Source organism: Canis aureus, chromosome 10 (assembly GCF_053574225.1).
Source record: "Canis aureus isolate CA01 chromosome 10, VMU_Caureus_v.1.0, whole genome shotgun sequence".
NCBI lineage: Eukaryota > Metazoa > Chordata > Mammalia > Carnivora > Canidae > Canis > Canis aureus.
The window spans coordinates 1,690,561-1,713,702 of NC_135620.1; the positions used below are offsets into that span (position 1 = coordinate 1,690,561).

Here is a 23,142-nt window from a genome sequence, read left to right on the forward strand (position 1 = left end):
GACAATGCCAAGGGTGAAGAACATTGTCAGCAGACATTATCTTTTTCAACAGACTATATTTTAGAGCAGTTTTAGGTAAACAGCAAAATCAAGCAGAAGGTTATGTACCCCTCGCCCTCACAGAAATACAATCTCCCCACTGTCAACAACTCACACCATTGTACCATTCATGAATCAAAACTGACCCATCTTTATTCCTCTATGCCCATAGTTTACATTAAGTTCCCTCTTGGTGTTGTATATTCTATGGGATTTGACAAAAGTATAATTTATCCACCACTGATCCACCACTATCATGTCACACAAAGTGGTTTCACTGCTCCAAATGGCCTCCGTGCTTCACCAATTTATCCCTCCCTCTCTTGAACCCTTGGGAACCATTGGTATTTTTATTGACTCTATCTAATAAAAGCTCTATTGGCTTTTTCAGAATGTTATACAGTTAGAATCATGCAGTATATAGCCTTTCCAGATTGGTTTCGCTCACTTGGTAATATGCATTTCAGTTTCCTCCATGTCATTTCACATCAGCTGTCATTTAAGGAGCCTTCTGAATGCTTAATGGTAAGTGGAAGTCCTTCAGGTCACTAGTCCCTGGTGACACTTCTGAACCCTCTGACCATCCAAGGAATGAATATGGAATTGGCATTGGGCATGCTGGAAAGAGATAGATCTTCAGAGTTCTAAGAGAAAATAATGTTGTATCCAGAATCCTATAGTCAGTTAAACTATTTATTGATAAAGTGATCACAAAATAAAGACATTAATTGGAAATATGAAGACTCAGAAAGTTTACAACACAGAGAACTTTTTTTCTCACTTTGAGAATGGATGCAATGTAAATGAACAGGGAATCCAAGAAGCACCAGCCCCACCAAAGTAATGAACAGATATGAGTGAGGCTTGTGCTTCAGGCTGGGAGAGCAACTAGTCCAAGTGAGAATGGGAATTGGATGTGTTACACAGAACAACTTCAGCAAGAACCCTAGCCTGCTCTTCCTCAAGGAAGTGCTCAGATTCTACTGTCATTTACTCTCCCTCCCACTACAAAGCATCACTTTCTTTTTTTCCCTGCTTTTTCTTCTTAAATATAGAGCTTCAAACTAGATAACTCTGTGTGGCCTGAAGCTTGATGAAATGGCCTGTGAATGTTGGCAGTGGCTGCTCCTTCAGTAGGAAGCAGGGAAGGACATATCCAGGGGTCAAGGAGGGAAGGGCTGTGATTGAAGTCCTCCTTCATGCTGAGTCCATGCAGGAGTAAGTATCACAGAGGGAAGATGTTACTCACAACTACCAGTTCTGTAAGGAGCTTCTTGTTGGTATTATCTGTTATCTGTTGTGGAACAAATACCCTCAAACTTAGTGGCTTAAAACAAGTGTTTATTTGCTGACTGTTTCTAGGGGTCAGAAATCTAGGAGCGGTTTTAGTTGTGTGGCTCTGGATAAGGGTCTCTCCTGAAATGTTGGTAGTCAAACTATTAGCTGGGCTGCATCTTCGGAAGTCTTGCTGGGGCTGGATGATTTACTCTCAAGATGACTTACATGGGTAGCTGTTAATGCAGGCTGCCTCTGTTCTCCTCCACATAGTCTCTATTCTTTAGGGCCTCTCTAGGGGATTAGTTTAAACTTTCTTTTTTTATAATAAATTTATTTTTTATTGGTGTTCAATTTGCCAACATACAGAATAACACCCAGTGCTCATCCCGTCAAGTGCCCCTCTCAGTGCCCGTCACCCATTCACCCCCACCCCCACCCTCCTCCCCTTCCACCACCCCTAGTTCGTTTCCCTCTTTCACTATTATTTATATTCCCCAAATGAATGAGAACATACGATGTTTGTCCTTCTCCGATGGACTTACTTCACTCAGCATAACACCCTCCAGTTCCATCCACATTGAAGCAAATGGTGGGTATTTGTCGTTTCTAATGGCTGAGGAATATTCCATTGTATACATAAACCACATCTTCTTTATCCATTCATCTTTCGATGGACACCGAGGCTCCTTCCACAGTTTGGCTATTGTGGCCATTGCTGCGATAAACATTGGGGTGCAGGTGTCCCGGCGTTTCATTGCATCTGTATCTTTGGGGTAAATCCCCAAGAGTGCAATTGCTGGGTCATAGGGCAGGTCTATTTTTAACTCTTTGAGGAACCTCCACACAGTTTCCAGAGTGGCTGCACCAGTTCACATTCCCACCAACAGTGCAGGAGGGTTCCCCTTTCTCCGCATCCTCTCCAACATTTGTGGTTTCCTGCCTTGTTAATTTTCCCCATTCTCACTGGTGTGAGGTGGTATCTCATTGTGGTTTTGATTTGTATTTCCCTGATGGCAAGTGATTAAACTTTCTACGGTTACTGGACAGAGAGAGGGAGAGGAAGAGGGAGAAAGAAAGGGTGAGATTAGGGGATAGAGAGTAGGAACAGGGGTAAAAGAAAGTGAGTGTGTGAACAGAGAGTATTTATAAGACAGGAGCTGCAGACTTTTCATAACAAAATTTTGGAATTCTTGGACATTCCATTCTTGCTGCCATATTCCATTAGTCACTCCAGGGAAGGATTAAACAAAGCCATGAAAATAGGAGATAATGTTGGAGGTCGTCTAAAAATGCCCCTCACTGACCTAGGGGCAGGTCTAGGTTGTGTTTTCCATTTCTATTTGATCCCACCCCTGCTGGGATTCCCTGTGACACTGAGGAGGAAGTTTTCATCAGAGGTTCTGATCACTTTGTCTTCTTGATTATCTCTCCTAATTTGTCTTTGATTGCTTTTCTATGTTAGCTTCTTATGTGGTAAAATACATGGTCTCAAATGTAGCCCAGTAGACCTCAGGCTTTCCAGTATTTGGTGTTGACCTGGTTTTCTTCTTGGCTCAGCTATGGGAGGCTCCAGTGGGTTTGAGTTCTTCTTTACCCCCTCTCATCATGATCATCCAGGAGAAGCAGGTTAGGGTTGGGTTTACTCTAAGAACTCTGCACCTATAACCACTGTGACCTCTAAAATCCTTTGACCACTCATCTACAATTCTCTCCCTCTTCCCTCATTCTCTGGTGATCTCAGGATGCAGGATAATGCTGTGTATAGGACTGTCATCTGTTTCCTGAATTCTCTAAAGGAAAACTGAACAAGGTGAATTGAAAAAGAAAGATGCAACTATGCCTTCAAGGCTTTAATGTGATTGCAGGTTTCTCCCAGCAGACTCTTCCTTTTCCACTGGATGGACAATCTGAGGACACTCACTTTCTGGTGAAGCTGTCTTTCAGTGTTATCCCTTCTTAGCCATGAAAAGAAGGAATGATAATACCAAACATATATAGAATTACATGCTTAGCACCATTCTAAGTCCTTTATGCTTTAACTCATTAAATCTTCACATTGCCTGGATGTGGATGGATATATTATCACCATATTAACTATTGGGAAACTAAGACAATGAAATGTCAGCTGACTTGCCCAAGGTCACACAGCAAGGGCATGCTGGAGCCAGGATTTGACCATAGGATTCTTAACCACTCCATTATGCCTCTTTCAATTCACTTCCATTCAATGCTAATTTCACTCTCCATCCCAGTGAATATTTATGATAACTTCTGATAAACACTCCTTTTTGAGCAGAAGTCTGAAGATTGTCCAAAATTTTACACATTAGGCTAGTTCAGATGTCTACCAAATCCAGATTGGACTCCACACTAGGGGAAATATTCCCAGGTAAATAGAGTAAGGTGATGGTGGTGATGGGGACTGATGCAGGGAAGGACAGTTGTTCTTGTGAGGACTGAATAATTCCCACAGTGGTGAGAACCCAGTTATGATACTTCTCCACCAGGAGGTGGAGAATGAGGTTTCAAATTTTATCTGAAAAAATTGTTATAAAAAGCCATTTTTATTACATATATGCCCAGCAAGGAGAAAAATCTAGATCTAGGGTCTGGAATGGTTTCCAATTAGGAGAATTTTCATAGAGTCTATATAGTTTCGGTTAACTGTATAAATAGTGAGATCATAGACCGTGGGTTAGTTCCCTCAAAACTGATGGCCAAATTTAGTTTCCTTTGACAAAATTGGGGGTAACTTTGGCAAATAACACAGCATAACAGATAACCTTAAGTGAAAAAGCATTTCTCCTTAGCAAACATAATTTAACAGGTACTATTTCCTATGACAAGCCTACTATCAGCATGTGTAAGTGAAGAGCATGAGACCTCTCAGAGAGGTGTGAGGGTCAGTGTTTGGTATTTACAATAGTCAGGTTTACTTTTCCACTCAACAATTTTCCCATGCCAGTAATAGCGACCCTTCAGTCTATCTCCTGTATCCTTTTTTGGATAAAGTGATATGGGCATCTACTGAGGGGAGGTATAAGGGCAGAGCTTTACAGAATGCCAGACTGGCCTTGGATCCTGGCACCATTACACAATACTTTTCAGAGAACAGCTAAACAGATACTCTCCATCATGTTTCCCTAAAGGGAATATCCCAAAGGATGTTCTCTCCTCTGCCTCTAGGTGTGCCTCTATAAGTCCATGGACTGAGAGGTGAGAAGTGAAGGAACAGGGGCAACCCAAGAGGCCTTGGAAAAATGATGCTAACATTAAGTGATATGGGGATGTCAGAATGAGACTGTATGTCACACTGTGCAATTTGTTTCCACCTTTGGATCCCAGCTCATTTAATAAATGATAAGAAGTAGGGTGTATTTGAAAGTTTGCTGAGATATGGGTTCAAAATCATCTAGTCAGCTCATTTACATTAAAGAACTAAGAACTGATAAAAGTGGAAGTAACTGAGCTTGACTGAGAATTCAGAAAGGGTACAGTGTGAGGAGAGGACCTCAGATGTCCTGACTTTCTCCAAGAAGGATCTTGAGACCTCACTGTTTAGATGATGGCATCTTCCAGAATTTTCTTCAGGATGGTCTTGGTGTCCTCAGCAACTATTTCAAGGAGGTGTCCCTGACTCCACCATTTAAGGTAGTGGATACCAGTGGTACCTAAGATTGGGATGTAGCTCAGAACTGAATATAAGTAAGAGGCTGCATTACAATTCATCCATGATAATGCCCAGTCCCAGGCTAGGGCAGTGTGCAGATCCTGAGACTTCATGATGGCCTTGTACTCCTCCCTGGGTTTTCCCATACTTTGGGCCACCTCCTGGAGAGAGTCATCATCCACACCAAAAAGCCTGTGGTAGGCATTCAAAAACTCCCCAAGATCATTTGCATTCTGGATGCCAAGGATGTCCTGGAAAGACTTGGAGCCTATTTGCCCCTGCAAAGTGGTCACTTTGCCATTAATGACCTTTTCACAGGTGTGAGTTAGGTTCTCTAGGTGACCACGGTACCCAATGTTAGATATGTCTCTGTGCAAGCTTTTCCTGAGCTCTGGGAAGTCATGCAAGAAGGGGTTGAAGCTGGAGACCAGGAATATGATGGGTTCACACACTCCCTCCTTGTGGAGAGTTTCCCTGATATTCTCCCGGATATTCCGCAGGAGTTGTTCTTCTGAAAGGACACATGTACTGAGGTCTCTGTCCAACTTGGTCCAGACGATGTAAAACCTCTTTCCTTGTCCCTGGATGCTTTTGACAAGCTTCACGAGATTCATGCTGAACTGTTCAGATGCAATGATGATGAAGAGGTCATACTTGCTAAACTGCATTTCCTCCAGATATGTCTCTAGGTTTTGGGTGGCAGCGCCTGTGCCAGGCAGGTCCCACAGCTCCACATTGGGGATGTCAGAGAAAGAGTAGCAAGTGGGAATCTGGGTGGTTCTCACCACCCCTGTGGGAGCTGAGTCCTCTTCATTGTGCCCAATTTTCCGCAATGCATTGATGAATGTGGACATGCCATTGCCAGAGTCCCCAGTCACTGCAATGCTCACTGGGACACTGGATGCTGTCTCCAGGGTCTCCCTGACCACAGAGACCATGTCCAGCAACTTCCCTTCTCCCAAGGCTTTTTCAATATTCATGGCACCCGATTCAGATAAGATGCTCCCACCCTTATGGTATGGCACAGTAGAAGTGAAGGATGTAGGTGATGGAGTGTGAAGGGACTGGGTGGGCTGTGCCATGTATCTGATGAGTGCAGTAACCTGCAGAAATAAGAAAAATAGGGGAGTTAGGAGGGCTAGGCACACAGGGTGAGAGAGGAATCATCAGATTTTGTATCCCAAATGGATGGTAACAGTTCCATATTTAACTCATTGTAAAGACCTTCAGATGAGAAACAGCAAGGCTCTGCAAAAGTGTTTGATAGTGTCTCAAAAATCTAAACATATTATTTAGCCATAGAAAAACATCCTATCATTTGTGACAACATGGTCTTTGAAAGCATCATACTAAGTAAAATAAATCAGACAGAGACATATGCTGAATGATCTAACTGATGTGTGGAATCTAAAAGTAAAATAAAATAAAATAAATTCATAGAAAAAGAGATCAGACTTGGGGAGAGGTGGAGGAAGTGAATGAGAGAAGGGGAGATAGTAGGAAGTGTCCAAAAGGTACAAGATTTCAGTTTTAAGAAAAGTAAGTACCAGGGATGTAATTTACCACCTGATGACTGCAGATAACACGATAGGATAATTTATAGGAAGGTTGTTAAGGGAATAAACCCTAAGAGTTCTCATTACAAGGAAAACTTTTTCTCTTTTTTCTTTCTTTTTTTTTTGTATTTTTATGAGATGATAGATGTTAGGTGAACCTGCTGTAGTAATCATTTCATAATATATGTAAATCAAATCAACATGATGTATGCCTTAAACTTACAGAGAGATGTATGTCAATAATATTCCCATAGAACTGATAAAATAATTTAAATAGAGTCACCAAATGATGCAGCAATTCCACTGCTAGATATATACTCAAGAGCAGTGACAACATACATCTATGAAAAACCTGCATGCAAATGTTCATAGCAATATTATTCATAATAGCCCTCAGGTGGAAATAGCACAGCTGTCCACCCACTGTTCAATGGATCAATAAAAGTGGTCTATCCATACAAGAGAACAGCATTTGGAAAAAGAAAAACGAAAAAAAGATGAAGTACTGATACCTGCCACAACATGGATGAACCCAGAAACATTATAAGCTCAGTGAAAACAGACAGCCCATTGCATCATGTATTATATGATTCTATTAATGTGAAATGTCTAGAAAAGGCAAATCCATAGACATAGAAAATATATTGGGGATTTCCTAGATACGTAGGGCATTGATTTGAGAGGCAGCAGTCAAGAAATGCAGGATATATTTTGGATAATGAAAACTTCTGAATTTTTTTTTTAAACTTCTGAATTTGATTATGATGGCATTGCAAGTTTGTGAATATATTAAAAGCTACAGAAAACTTTAAAGGCCCAAATCGAAGAATGTGTAAATTATATCCCCATATTAGGAGATTCGTACATGTTAGTGACTCGGAGGAGGAATGCCATGCAGCTGTGGTGCCAGTAGGTAGCACCAAAGCAGGTTACAGATGTGAGTGGCCTTGCACAGAAGAGCATTATGAGGGTCTCTGTGTCAGGAGTCAGGCAGGTGCAAGTACTCCTCTGCTCCAAATGAATGAGGAGGATGTCCCACTGGGGAGTCAGCAGGGCATTAAGTAAGCTTGTGACAATACTAATTATCCTTCAATCCTGGGGACCCACACATCCTCATTGCATATGTCTTCAGAGTCAAGAAGAATTTAATTACTTTTGGTAACAGTGAAAAGTACATCTTCTTTCCTCTCAAGATGCCTGGGTGAACATCTGTCTTTGGCTCAGGACTTAACCCCCCCGGACTGGAGATCAAGTCCTGCACTGGGCTCCCTGTGGGGAGCCTGCTTCTCCCTCTGCCTCTCTCCTATGTCTCTCATGAATGAATGAATGAATGAATGAATAAATAAATAAATAACTTTTTATGGTGAAAAAATTTATATTTAGATTTATAGCTGGCTGGACTCAGTTTAGATGATCCTAATTTTGTTGGCAACATCGAAAGCATCATAGTCAGGAGCCAGTAGAACAGATGCTTTCTTCTCTCCATCAGGCCTGATCAAGATATTGCCCTTGGCCACATCAATGTCATAGAGCTTCTTCACAGCCTGTTTGATCTGGTGCTTGTTGGCCTAGACATCCACAATGAACACAAGTGTGTTGCTGTCTTCTATTTTCTTCATGGCTGACTCAGTAATTAGGGGGAACTTGATGATGGCATAGTGATCAAGCTTGTTTCTCCTGGGGGCACTCTTTCGAGGATATTTGGCCTGCCTTCGGAGATGCAGGGTCTTGGGTCTTCGGAATGTAGGTGACGTGCGGATCTTCTTTTTTTTGTGACTGTGCACATCTTTCAGCACCGCTTTCTTAGCTTTCAAAGCCTTTGTTTTGGCTTCGGCTTTGGGAGGGGCAGGGGCTTCCTTCTTCACCTTCGTTGCCATCTTCGTCAAAGGAATCTAAATAAATAACTTTTAAAAAAAGAATACCAAACCCAGAAATTGACCCTCAACTCTATGGTCAACTAATCTTGGATAGAGTAGGAAAGTATATCCATTGGAAAAAAGACAGTTTCCTCAATAAATGGTGTTGGGAAAATTGGACAGCCATGTGCAGAAGAATGAAACTAGACCATTCTCTTACACCATACACAAAGATCAACTCAAAATGGATGAAAGATCTAAATGTGAGACAAGAATGCATCAAAATCCTAGAAGAGAACACAGGCAGTAATCTCTTTCACCTCAGTCACAGCAACTTCTGGCTAACCACATCTCCAAAGGCAAGAGAAACCAGAGCAAAAATGAACTATTGAGACTTCATCAAGATAAAATGCTTCTACACAGCAAAGGGAACAGTCAACAAAACTAACAGGCAACAACCTACAAAATGGGAGAAAATATTTGCAAATGACATATCAGATAAAGAACTAGTAACCAAGATCTATAAAGAACTTGGCTATAACTCATATATTTGCTGTCTACAAGAGACTCATTTCAGACAGAAGGACACCTACAGCCTGAAAATAAAAGGTTTCCTCAAAAGAAAGCAGGGGTAGCCATCCTTATATCAGATAAACTAAAATTTACCCCAAAGACTGTACTCAGAGATGAAGAGGGACACTATATCATAATTAAAGTATCTATCCAACAAGAGGACTTAACAATCCTCAATATATATGCCCCGAATGTGGGAGCTGCCAAATATATCAATCAATTAATAACTAACACTAAGATATACTTAGATAATAATACACTTTTACTTGGTGACTTCAATCTAGCGCTTTCTACACTCGATAGGTCTTCTAAACACAACATCTCCAAAGAAACGAGAGCTTTAAATGATACACTAGACCAGATGGATTTCACAGATATCTAAGAACTTTACATCCAAACTCAACTGAATACACATTCTTCCCAAGTGCACATGGAACTTTCTCCAGAATAGACCACATACTGGGTCACAAATCGGGTCTGAACCGATACCGAAAGATTGGGATCATCCCCTACATATTCTCAGACCATAATGCCTTGAAATTAGAATTAAATCACAACAAGAAGTTTGGAAGGACCTCAAACACGTGGAGGTGAAGGACCATCCTGCTAAAAGATGAAAGGGTCAACCAGGAAATTAGAGAAGAATTAAAAAGATTCATGGAAACTAATGAGAATGAAGATACAACCGTTCAAAATCTTTGGGATGCAGCAAAGGCAGTCCTGAGGGGGAAATACATCGCAATAATCCATCCAAAAACTGGAAAGAACTCAAATACAAAAGCTAACCTTAGGAGCTAGAGAAAAAACAGCAAAGAGATCCTACACCCAGCAGAAGAAGAGAGTTAATAAAGATTCTAACAGAACTCAAAGAAATCGAGACCAGAAGAACTGTGGAACAGATCAACAAAACCAGGAGTTGGTTCTTTGAAAGAATTAATAAGATAGATAAACCATTAGCCAAACTTATTAAAAAGAAGAGAGAGGAGACTCAAATTAATAAAATTATGAATGAGAAAAGAGAGATCACTACCAACACCAAGGAAATACAAACGATTTTAAAACATATTATGAACAGCTATACGCCAATAAATTAGGCAATCTAGAAGAAATGGACGTATTTCTGGAAAGCCATAAACTAACAAAACTGGAACAGGAAGAAATAGAAAACCTGAGCAGGCCATTAACCAGGGAGGAAATTGAAGCAGTCATGAAAAACCTCCCAAGACACAAAAGTCCAAGGCCAGATGGCTTCCCAGGGGAATTCTATGAAATGTTTAAAGAAGAAACCATACCTATTCTACTAAAGCTGTTTGGAAAGATAGAAAGAGATGGAGTACTTCCAAATTCGTTCTATGAGGCCAGCATCACCTTAATTCCAAAAGCAGACAAAGACCCCACCAAAAAGGAGAATTACAGACCAATATCCCTGATGAACATGGATGTAAAAATTCTCAACAAGATACTAGCCAATAGGATCCAACAGTACATTAAGAAAATTATTCACCATGACCAAGTAGGATTTTTCCCTGGGACACAAGGCTGGTTCAACACTCATAAAACAATCAGTGTGATTCATCATATCAGCAAGAGAAAAACCAAGAACCATATGATCCTTTCATTAGATGCAGAGAAAGCATTTGACAAAATACAGCATCCATTCCTGATGAAAACTCTTCAGAGTGTAGGGACAGAGGGAACATTCCTCAACATCTTAAAAGCCATCTACGCAAAGCCCACAGCAAATATCATTCTCAATGGGGAAGCACTGGGAGCCTTTCCCCTAAGATCAGAAACAAGACAGGGATGTCCACTCTCACCACTGCTATTCATCATAGTACTGGAAGTCCTAGCCTCAGCAATCAGAGAACAAAAAGACATTAAAGGCATTCAAATTGGCAAAGAAGAAGTCAAACTCTCCCTCTTTGCTGATGACATGATACTCTATGTAGAAAACCCAAAAGCCTCCACCCCAAGATTGCTAGAACTCATACAGCAATTTGGCAGCATGGCAGGATACAAAATCAATGCCCAGAAATCAGTGGAATTTCTATACACTAACAATGAGACTGAAGAAAGAGAAATGAAGGAATCAATCCCATTTACAATTGCACCCAAAAGCATAAGACACCTAGGAATAAACCTAACCAAAGAGGTAAAGGATCTATACCCTAAAAACTATAGAACACTTCTGAAAGAAATTGAGGAAGACACAAAGAGATGGAAAAATAGTCCATGCTCATGGATTGGCAGAATTAGTATTGTGAAAATGTCAATGTTACCCAGGGAAATTTACACGTTTATTACAATCCCTATCAAAATACCATGGACTTTCTTCAGAGAGTTAGAACAAATTATTTTAAGATTTGGGTGGTATCAGAAAAGACCCCGAATAGCCAGGGGAATTTTCAAAAAGAAATCCATAGCTAGGGGCATCACAATGCCAGATTTCAGTTGTTCTACAAAGCTGTAGTCGTCAAGACATTGTGGTACTGGCACAAAAACAGACACATAGATCAATGGAACAGAATAGAGAACCCAGAAGTGGACCCTGAACTTTATGGTCAACTAATATTCGATATAGGAAGAAAGACTATTCCCTGGAAGACAGTCTGTTCAATAAATGGTGCTGAGAAAATTGGACATCCACATGCAGAAGAATGAAACTAGACCACTCTCTTGCATCAGACACAAAAGATAAACTCAAAATGGATGAAAGATCTAAATGTGAGACAAGAGTCCATCAAAATCCTAGAGGAGAAGACAGGCAACACCCTTTTTGAACTCGGCCACAGTAACTTCTTGAAAGATACATCCACGAAGGCAAAAGAAACAAAAGCAAAAATGAACTATTGGGACTTCATCAAGATAAGAATCTTTGCACATCAAAGGATACAGTCAACAAAACTAAAAGACAACCTACAGAATGGGAGAAGATATTTGCAAATGACGTATCAGATAAAGGGCTAGTTTCCAAGATCTATAAAGACTTCTTAAAGTCAACACCAAAGAAACAAACAATCCCATCATGAAATAGGCAAAAGACATGAAGAGAAATCTCACAGAGGAAGACATAGACATGGCCAACACGCACATGAGAAAATGCTCTGCATCACTTGCCATCAGGGAAATACAAATTAAAACCACAATGAGATACCGCCTCACACCAGTGAGAATGGGAAAAATTAACAAGGCAGGAAACAACAAATGTTGGAGAGGATGTGGAGAAAAGGGAACCCTCTTACACTGTTGGTAGGAATGTGAACTGGTGCAGCCACTCTGGAAAACTGTGTGGAGGTTCCTCAAAGAGTTAAAAATAGACCTGCCCTACGACCCAGCAATTGCACTGTTGGGGATTTACCCCAAATATACAGATACAATGAAACGCCAGGACACCTGCACCCCGATGTTTCTAGCAGCAATGTCCACAATAGCCAAACTGTGGAAGGAACCTCGGTGTCCATCGACAGATGAATGGATAAAGAAGATGTGTTTTGTGTATACAATGGAATATTACTCAGCCATTAGAAACGACAAATACCCACCTTTTGCTTCAACGTGGATGGAACTGGAGGGTATTTTACTGAGTGAAATAAGTCAATCGGAGAAGGACAAACAGTGTATGTTCTCATTCATTTGGGGAATATGAATAGAAGGGAAGGGAGAAGAAGTGGGTGGGAAAGACAGAACACGAGAGACTCCTAACTGGGAAGCGAACTGGGGGTGGTGGAAGGGGAGGAGGGCAGCGGGGGGTGAGGGTGAGTGGGCGGCGGGCAGTGAGGGGGGCACTTGACCTGATGAGCACTGATGTTGTTCTGTATGTTGGTAATTTGAACACCAATAAAAAATGAATTTATTATTAAGAAAAAAGCTTGGCTATAAACATCGGGGTGCACGTGTCCCGGTGTTTCATTGCATCTGTATCTTTGGGGTAAATCCCCAGCAGTTCAATTGCTGGGTCGTAGGGCAGGTCTATTTTTAACTCTTTGAGGAACCTCCACACAGTTTTCCAGAGTGGCTGCACCAGTTCACATTCCCACAACAGTGCAGGAGGGTTCCCCTTTCTCCACATCTTCTCCAAGATGGGATGAGCACTGCGTGTTATTCTATATGTTGGCCATTTGAACACCAATAAAAAATAAATTTATAAGAAAAAAAAAAGAACTTGGCAAACTCAACAGCCAAAAAACAAGTAATCCAGTTGAGAAATGGGCAGAAGACATGAACAGACAGTTCTCCAAAGAAGACATAGCAATGCCAACAGACACAAAAAAATGCTCAGCATCACTGAGCATCAGGGAATTATAAATTAAAACCACAATGAGATACCACCTCACCTCAGTCAGAATAGCTAAAATGAACAAAACAGGAAACAACAAATGTTGGTGAGGATGTGCAGAAAGGGGAACCCTCTTGTGTTTTTGGTGGGAATGCAAGCTGGTACACCCTCTCTGGATAACAGTATGGAGATTCCTCAAAAAGTTAAAAATAGTGCTACCCTAAAACCCAGCAATTGCATTACTGGTTTCTTATCCCAAAGATACAGATGTATCTTGCACCACAATGTTTATAGCAGCAATGCTCACAATTGCCAAAATATGGAAAGAGCACAGATGTCCATGGACAGATGAATGGATAAAGAAGATGTGATACACACACACACACACACACACACACACACACAGTTGACTACTTTTCAGTCATCAAAAAAATGAAATCTTGCCATTTGCAATGACGTGGATGGAACTAGAGTGTATTATGCTGAGTAAAATAAGTCAATCAGAGAAAGACAATTGTCATATGATCTCACTCATATGTGGAATTTAAGAAACAAAAGAAAGGATCATAGAAGAAGGGAGGGAAAAAATAAAACAAGATGTAATCAGAGAGGGAGACCCACCAAGTCTTTTAGCCATAAAAAACAAACTAAGGGTTGCTGGCGGGAAGAGGGGTAAGGGGATGGAGTTACTGGGTGATGGGCATTAAGAGGGGCATGTAATGAGCACTAGGTCTTATTAAAAGACTGATAAATCACTGAACTCTACCTCTGAAACTAATAATACACTATATGTTAATTAATTGAATTTGAATAAAATAGAGTAAAATAAGATAAAAAAGAGAGGGAGGCAAACCATAAGAGTCTTAACTATAGGGAACAAACTAAAGGTTGCTGGAGGGAGGGGAGTGGAGGGATGGGCTAAATCTGTGATGGGCATTAAGGAGGGCACTTGTTTGGATGAGCACTGGGTATTATATGCAAGTGGTGAATTATGAAATCCTATCCCTGTAATTAATAATACATTATATATAGGGCAGGATGGTCCTAGTTAATGTTGAATCTCCAGCCTTGGGCTGAGGGTTGGCTGGATGCTGAGATGCTTCTCCTGGGGATATGTGTCCACTTATTGCTATCAACTGCTATCAACTGCCATTTACCCCTCCCTCAATACACCCTTCCTAATTTGGGAAGAGAATGAAAATCACAGTCCTCTGTCACCTCCCATCCTCACTACACGTTAAGGGAAACTTACTGCCTCACAAGTATGAGGAAAAGTCCTACAAAGTGTCCCCAATTTTTAGAAACTGCTGCAAGGAACTTGAACCCCGCCCCCTCCTTGGGAGACAGATCCCTAATGAAATGATAAGGAGATGCTGGGAGTTCAGAGGGAGGAAAGCTGATGGATTATGATGTGATCACCTTCTCATCTGGTTGGAGACCAGAATCCCTTGAGGTCTGTGCCCATAAAGTCTTCAGGTCTCCCCAGCAGCCCCTGGACAAATTTGAAATGCAATAGGTTGGTGAGGGTGATGTCTACTCCTGCAGGAGTGGAGGCACCCTGAGCTGGCCGAGGGGGTGAACAACATGGTGGTGGGGGCAGAACATGCATGGACAAAGCTGGCTAAAAGCTAGAAAGATAGGGCCTTGGCCTGGGACAGGCTGGAGGAACATTCTGGAATAAGAATACCTAAGAGTAGCCCTCCCTTGCCCTTATGCTCAAAGCCTACTTTAAGACCTCTCTTGACCTTTCCCAACAATAGCCCAAGTTTATGGAGTACATAGAGGTTCCAGGAGGCCTCAACTGCCATCATGGCTCCAGGGAGACAATCTTCTGGATGAATCCCAGGCTCACTGAGTTGATTGTGTGAAGGGCTTTCTTCTGCCCCTGAGCATACTTTGGATTCTGGTTGCCTGTAAGTTTGCCCCTAGTATAGGATAGAGAAAGCTGGATGTACTAATTGGCCCGCCAGTGGGGCCTAGGAGATCCAGAACATAGGAACTGGGCTAGAGCCCTTCAATCCTTTCCCTGGTTTGTTTAAATCCCATCTCAACCTCCACATGTATCCATTTCACCTTGACTTCTTGTGTATTAGATTGATTGAAAAAAAACCCTGTCTTTTCAAAAGGTTAAAGTCCCAGAAAGTATTTTGTTATCCCATGTTAGATGCTTGGTATCTTAAAAATATACATACAGGTCTTGGCACTTACAGTAAATAATTCCCTAGGCTCTGCCTGGTACCCTTAGTGGCCAACAGGTATGGGACACATTTCTGTTAGATGAATGAAGCACAATGTACCATTGCATATCTCCCACTTACTGGCTGATGGATGAATTAACTTTGTTTCCTAAAGCTGTCATCTGAAATGTTGTAGCCATCTCTGCCACATCCCTTTGGAAAACAAGTAGGGTCTGGGGAAGAGTATGACCCTCCTCACCCCAAAGTAGGCATGGGAAATGAGCATAAACCTACACTTTTCCAGACCATTTCTGTGACCATATCCGACCCAACCATGGACTTTCACATGTCTGCTCACCTGAGCACCTGTGCTGGACTCTATTGGAGGGGTGACTGAGGCCCCACAGCACTAGCCACAGCTCCCTGCCCCCCTCACTACTTGCTCATCTGGTTCATGCCCTGCACCTCATGCTAGACAACCCTGAACGTGGGACCCTGTCAGGATCCTTTTAGGCAGTACTATGCCCATGTGATGCTGCCAGGCCAGGCTAGGACAAGGGTAACTCCATGAGAGCATGCAGGTCTTCCAGGAATGGTCAGTGTGCAAGTGTTGGGGTGTGTGAGAGCCTCCAGGGCATTGAGACTAACCCAGAAGTTGAGGAGAGACCATCAGAAATCAGCCTGGGATGTAAGTGGCCCACAGGCTCACTTTTTTGCAGATCATACTCATGTTATACCTCTGATCTCCCCTCTCTGAACAGAGTTTGAAGGTCTCTGAATAAAGGAATATAGGCCTTTATGGAGGGAACCCAGGGAGCAGGTTCAACAAGAAAAGACAGTTGTGCTTGCAAGGAGAACCAGATCCTGTGAGCAGATATTTCAAACTCTTCCGAATGAGACCAGCAGTGAGAGATGCATTTCACATAGGAACTAAGTATCAACTTAGTACACATGCATACACATGAAGAAATATTTTACCAACAATTTGCCTACCCTCCATTTTGATCTACTGTATCTATTCCAATGGATCACTTTTTTTAACTCTTATTATAATGCAGCAAATGGATTTCATGATTTAAGAAGCAGAATGAAAAGCACTCATTAGTGGAATTCCCACACAGGGTCCTATGATAGTTCATGCCATGCCCAATTATGTTGAGCCATGAAGTGGGGATCAGCCATGGCCCAGACTAGAAGTCTGAGATATCAGGAATTTTTGTGAGTTTGAACCCAATGTGAAACCCCATATTCCACCCCCCACTCCCAGTTTATCATCATAGGGAAAGGATGAGGAAAAAAAATCTACATACTGATTTATTCTAGCAAAGTATAATAGACATCTGCATCACCAATGGGCATGAAGTATAAAAGGACCTGGTCTGGGAAGAGAGTATTCAAGAGTCCACCTCACTGACTTCATCTGTGAAGAATGGAGCTTGTGTCCAGCAACAGGGACAGTTTCTCCAACGCAGATATACATGTGCATTGTTACACATTGTCTAAGGTCTGTTAGGTACTTTGTCCCTGAAAATCCACCCCTAGTCCCTAATCTACAGGAGGTCCAGGTGGTGCTCCAGATAGACTCTCCCAATCCCAGATTAGCACAGAATTTGCCATTGTCCTATGTTCTACTTAGACTCCAAGAGGATATGAATGGCAAATCCTACTCTCCTTTTCCAAACCTGGTCCCATCAAAGACCCCCACTGCCATGAACAAGGAGATGAAAGGCCCATTGCTTCCATGCCGGAAGGTAGAATTGGTTTGGAGCAAACAAAGAGTAGGGGTGCTGAATTTTGTCCCTGAAGAATGTCAGAGAGGGGCCCTGCTGTGAATACCACTAAATTGGGTAAGCCAGTCCCCGAGCTCCCCTGCCCTGGTTTCAGGCTCCATCCTTCATGTCTTTACTGCAGCAGAGTTATTAGCCAGGTTGGGTTATAGGAGCTCTCTCACTTACCTGCTCCAGGAAGCACAGGGTGACCGTGATCAGGCAGATGTCAGTGGTCCTCCTGGCAAGTTTCCCCTCCCTGGGGATGAATCCAGCCCTCAGTCAGAGACAGTTCCCTCTGAGATGCTCCAAAACTGGTTCCAGGCCCAGATTGTTCCAGAAGGAAGGAAGGGGGTTGTGCTGCGTGGGGTTGGCCTAGGAAGAGTCTAGACAGGAGGGAGAAGAGGAACTGGGAAGGAGAAGGCAATCTTACAGTGTTTTCTGCTTTAGTCCCTTCCTGCTCAGAACTGTGCAATTTCTGAATGAAGCCAGTGGCCGGATCCCCAGCCCCAGCAGGAAGGACCACAGAGAGGGCTACTTTCAGTTTCTATTCCTGGAAAAGACTCCAGTTCTCAAAATAGGCCTGAACCAGTTTCAATTTCTTCATTCTAGTGAGTGGGGTGCTGCAGTATTTGCCTGTGACTTATGCAGGGCTATTTGAGCACCTTCAGCCCAGAGACCCCGGGGGGGGGGGGGGTGTGTGGGAATGCTCTGAGACCAGCCACCTCACACCTGATAATCTTACTTGGAGGCCAGTGCCCTGACCAGTGAGGAGTCCACATTCAGCCCTCTTGAGGCTGGCCCCTCAGATGGGTGCAGACACTGCCTGCAAAGCTGCTCCTTGGGTTGCCCAAGTGCCCAGTTCAAGGGCTAACTCACTTCTGCCCACAGAGATCAGACTGCAGAAGTTACATCTGTGGTAGAGTTCTCTTCCTGACCCCAGCTGTGACCTTCCCTGGAGTTAATGCACCTGCCCCAACCAGGTGAGGGTCTGAACTCAACACAGCTCCCTACTGACTTGGTGACTCTAACAGCTGCTTAAACTCTCAGTGATTATGATGTCCTCATTCTCATGTGGGAGCAGCAGTGATACCTCCCCAGGGTGTCTGTGTTCAGGAGAGGGGCCCAAGGGAGGGGACTATGTGACTGTGACAGGGCGAAAAAGAAGATCTGTTTTACAAAGTTTCTGCCAAGATTGCAAATGCCCATAACAAGTTATGAAATCCTCTGTGGCTAAGAGATTGTTAATACATCATTGCCATCCTGGATTCCCATCCTGGGTCAGGAAAACACAGCTGACAGGTTGAGGAGAGGGAAGGCAAGGATTATTTTAGTGAGTTTGTTTCAAGGGACATGCCCAACAATGAGGGCTGCACATGGTCTTCCTGGGTAGGGTGAAGAGAAAGAGGTGGAGCTGCCCTTCTATTTCTGACATCACAGAGGATGTAGAAGCCTAGAAGGTCTGGACTATGCCTGCTCCATCACCCCAATGGAGACATCAGCATGAGCCTTCATTGGACACTCTTACCTGAGAGACATTCAACTGGATTGCAAACGTCCTGAGTGAGTCCTTTCCTATTCTTGTAGTTCCCCTACGCCATGCTCCTCCATGTAATGGAGGCAGTAGGAGGAAGAAAGAGGAGAGACATCTACTTTTTTCCTGTCCCTACTGCAGGTGTCTCACTCAGTTGGAAGAGAGGCTGCACCAGGGCAGGGGAGATTTCCATTGTACAAGAGTCTGGAGGTTGTATGTTATACTGACTGGATTTGTACTTATCTGAGTGGGACTAGGAGACAAGGGATTTCCTAAGCCATTCATACCCAAGAAGAATTGATCTCCCTTTTCTCTAAACAGAGAAAACATAACAATATTCTTATAAATCATATTTTCTGATTTCCTAGTGTTGACTTAGGAGCAGCAAGTCTGAGTCTGGACCCTGGGGCTCCAGCCCACTGGGTTCTGAGGACACTGCAGACCAGAGCCAACCAAACAGCACCAGACCCAGAGTGATTCTCACACACCGCTGGGGAGCAGCCCAGCCCTGGGGAGACCCCGAGTGGGAGCTTTCTGTCACCCACTACAAAGGCCCCATCACTTCCAGGGTACCTGAGTCTCAGAGGTATTTCCTACCTTATTACTGAGAGCTGTAATTGTGTGTGTATGTGTGTGTGTGCTCCTCTGCATCCACAGCTAGGTGTCAAGTTCATGTGTGAGCTTGCATCTTTGCCTTGCCATTGTTTCTACCTGGAATTTCAGGCTCTTGTCCTCTGCTTCCTCTCTGAATGATTTCTCAGTCTTTCTCCCATCATAGCAGTGATTGTCTCTGTATGTCAGACCGACAGTATTTCTCTGATGTCCCCAAAATATGGCATGAGGGAGAGATTCAGGACCAACTCCACACAGAAGAATAATGCAACGATAATCTGAAAGAGATTTTTCTCTTTATTTCTGAGATGTTTCTCTAGTTTAAATCTTTTACTTACTTGTGTAATACAATGACCAACATTGTAGAATCATCCCAGAAATAGAACATTTCTAACAACATATACCTCCCTCTGTGTTCCTATTCACTCCAGTTCACAGTCCACAGCCCCTGGGTAACAATTTCATGCTGTACATGTTTATGATTCCTTTCTTTTATTTGTGATGTTATCACTTACATATGCATGTTTATATAATATATTGCTTAGTTTTCTTGAAACTTTATTTAAGGGGTATTCTATGGGTTCTTAATATTTAATCTCAACACTATACTAAAAGAATGTATGGCTCATGTTTTTCAATACTGTGTAGCTCAACTTATTTATCTTTTCTCTATAAATGCCTATCCTCTCCTTTTTTTTTTTAATGTTTATTTATTTATGATAGTCACAGAGAGAGAAAGAGACACAGGCAGAGGGAGAAGCAGGCTCCATGCACCGGAAGCCCGATGTGGGATTCGATCCCGGGTCTCCAGGATCGCGCCCTGGGCCAAAGGCAGGCGCCAAACCGCTGCGCCACCCAGGGATCCCTATCCTCTCCTTTTTTACAGTCATGAAGACTGCTGCTAGGCACACACATCTACATGTCTCCTGCACATTTTTGCAAAGCGATTCCTAGGTATAGTGTTAGGAATGGAAATGCTGAGTCCTGAGGTGCATGAATGTACCATTTTATAAGATTCAGCCGTATGGTTTTTTCGAAGTGATTGTACTGATTTACATTCCCAGCAGCCGTGTTTCAGATTTCTATCAATCTACATTCTCACCAATACCTGATTTTGTCTACCTTTTAAATTTTTGCAATAGAACTAATAATAATATCATCTCACAGTGAAGAGAGATGCATTTGTCTTAGTAGTAATGTGCAGTATTTTCTCTATTTTTATGGCCCAAACATATTTCTTTCTTTTTTTTTTTTGAGAAAGTTCTGTTCATCTTTTGCCGACTTCCAAGCCGAATTTTTTCCCTTTTCCCTAGTGATTTTTGGAATCTTAAAATCCTTCCTTCCATTGATCCTTAGATGACTACATTTGTGCAAATAGCTTCTCCAGATTTGTGAATATTTTTAGACTTTTTTTACATTTGATTCCATGAAGAGAAACTTTTCATTTTTATAGAGTCAAAGGTATCACATTGGTCAGTCTGTTTTATACAGCTGTCGTCTTGCTATCTTTATACAGGTATCATCTCATTTAAATAATCTTTCTATAAGAGCAGCTATATTTCTTTCTACAGTTTCCACTTGAAATTTAGATCTTAAATCGATAAGGAGTTGATTATCATAAATGATGTAAACAGAGATTCAGTAACCTCTGTCCATATGGAGAACCGGTTAGTCTGCTCCATTTACTAGATGGTGCCTTCTATATCCTTGACATTCCATGTGCTTCTCCCATGTCTCAGAACTCCCCACATGTCTGAATCCTATACAGGGCTCTGTGTCCTTTTCTGTGGGTCAGATGGTCTACTCCTGTGCTAGCACCCAACTGTCTTAGATACTATATAACATGGAAATAAATCTTGTCTGATACAGCAATTCCTCCTGTCCTTCTAAAGAAATTTTGGTATGTTCCTTTTAATCCTCCACATAAATCTTAGAATCTAGGCACCCTTCTCCTTGCTTGTGTCCCCTTCCTTGGTATATTACCAAGTTTCCACAGAGCCTCTCCTGGTATTTTGTTCATAAGTTGTTCCCATAACCTACCAGGGAAATCTATGCCCAAGTCTGGTGAGGTGGCAGCCAGCAACAGGGCCCCTAAAAATGAAAGAAACAGAAAGACACAGAAAAGTGAGTCCTTCTTCTTCCTGTTGGGAAGTAATTCTCTCATTCACTGGAAGCTTTGGAAACTTGCTCACAGCTTTCTTGTCTATCCCCAGGGCTCCCATGGGAGTCTTGGCTAGATGACCACACAGGGTCATCAGAGACCTGCTTCTCATGGCTGCAGTGTCTCTCTTGCCCTCCCCTGCAGCCTGAGCCACTGAAGTCACACGATCTTCATGATTCTTTTCCTGGAACTGCTTGTTCTGTTGAGAAACAACAGTTTCTCTTTCACATCCTATAAATATGGGCCTACAACTATCAGCCAACTCTTCTGGAGGGAGGGGCCCAAGTCAAAAGCTATCATTCTTCCTGTTATTTTCACGCTCTACCTAGGCAGGACTTAAGCTCTCCAACCTCTTGTCTGTGCGGTGAGCTCAGGAGCATCCAGGGCCTGCATTTCAGGGAGGACAGGTCTGTGCAATGTTTCTGTGTCCGAGGCTCTGAGGATACTTCATGAGATTCAGCATTTTCTGTTGTGTTAGTGGAAATATGTGTGACCTCTGACATCAGAAACCTATTTTTTCTTTGGAGCTGGTGAGTGAAGAAACTATGCATGTGCAATGATGGGATACTGGCTTTGAACTTGGAGAACTGAGCAGTAAAGCTGGTAAGTGGAGAGCAGAGATTTCATCCAGATGCTCATGCCAACCTCTGTGAAGAAGAGAGTACAATTATCTGAAGATGTCTCTTTTCTTCTTCATTTTTAAAATGTGAATGTTGTAAGAAAATTTGAAGTAAGCAGAATGTGTACTAGATGACTACAATTGGAAACTAAGTCATGTTATCATGGAAATTAGCCATTCATACCATAGAGTTATTTTAAAACTCTGAGTTTTCATAATGATAGCAATGCAAAACAATCCTTAGTTGGACACTTTTTTCATCTGTTCAGGCCCTAACAAATTCCACAGACTCAAGGCTTATGAACAGAAATTTATATTTCATACTTCTGGAAGTTAGGAAGAACCAGTTAAAGGCATCTATAGATTTAGGTATTTACTGAGAGCTCATATCCAAGGTGAACATTTCCTCCTGTCACCTCCCATGGCAGAAGGGACTCTGGGGATCTTCTAATGGGACCAGGTTTGGAAAAGGACAGTAGGATTTGGCATTCATATTCTTTTGGAGTCTAAGTAGAACATAGGACAATACAATAGTATATAATAGTATATAAGTGTAAAAATGAAAATTTAAATAGAAAAAAGAAAGAATATAAACAGGCTATCAGAATGGAACAATACACTAAATATTGAGCTTACTTTGGTCTGTTTGTTAGAAGAAACTACATTCCAAAATTGTAAAGAAAGAAAAACTAAACTAAAAATAAAAATAAATGCATTGAAAGGATTGTAACTGTAAAGATGAAAATTAAAAAAGCCTTTTTAATTTTATTATTTTTTAAAAGATTTATTTATTTGTGTGTGTGTGTGAGAGAGAGAGAGAGAGAGAGGCAGAGACATAGGCTGAGAGAGAAGCAGGCTTGCTCAGGGAGCCTGATGTGGGGACTCTATCCTGGATCCCAGGATCACGCCCTGAGCCAAAGGCAGATACTCAACCACTGAGTCACCCTAGCATCCCAAAAAAGACTTTAAAAAGAAATGAGAATATAATAAGACAGGTAAAGAGAACAGAATACTACACTAGATTC

General features: G+C 42.1%; 3 pseudogenes across 4 annotated transcripts in view; 1 reads left to right on the forward strand and 2 right to left on the reverse strand.

The window, feature by feature from the left end:
• Window positions 1-23,142, forward strand: part of LOC144321835 (transcription initiation factor TFIID subunit 9-like) — a 152,903-nt pseudogene that overhangs the window by 73,941 nt on the left and 55,820 nt on the right. The window contains exons 2-4 of the transcript XR_013387343.1: window positions 18,585-18,754; window positions 18,867-18,935; window positions 19,094-19,311. The product of XR_013387343.1 is annotated as a transcription initiation factor TFIID subunit 9-like (transcript). The remainder of the gene's footprint in view (window positions 1-18,584; window positions 18,755-18,866; window positions 18,936-19,093; window positions 19,312-23,142) is intronic.
• On the reverse strand, window positions 719-18,574 carry LOC144321829 (immunity-related GTPase family M protein 1 pseudogene; annotated as a pseudogene). Of its 3 annotated transcripts, none has more exons than XR_013387341.1 (3): window positions 18,071-18,574; window positions 17,381-17,577; window positions 719-6,090 (listed from the first exon to the last, which is right to left on the reverse strand). The product of XR_013387341.1 is annotated as an immunity-related GTPase family M protein 1 pseudogene, transcript variant X2 (transcript). The 3 variants fall into 3 exon arrangements; XR_013387342.1 differs by lacking the exon at window positions 18,071-18,574 and adding an exon at window positions 14,668-14,740 and having other exon boundaries at window positions 17,381-17,893; XR_013387340.1 differs by lacking the exon at window positions 18,071-18,574 and having other exon boundaries at window positions 17,381-17,888.
• LOC144321836 (large ribosomal subunit protein uL23 pseudogene) lies at window positions 6,098-10,380 on the reverse strand (annotated as a pseudogene).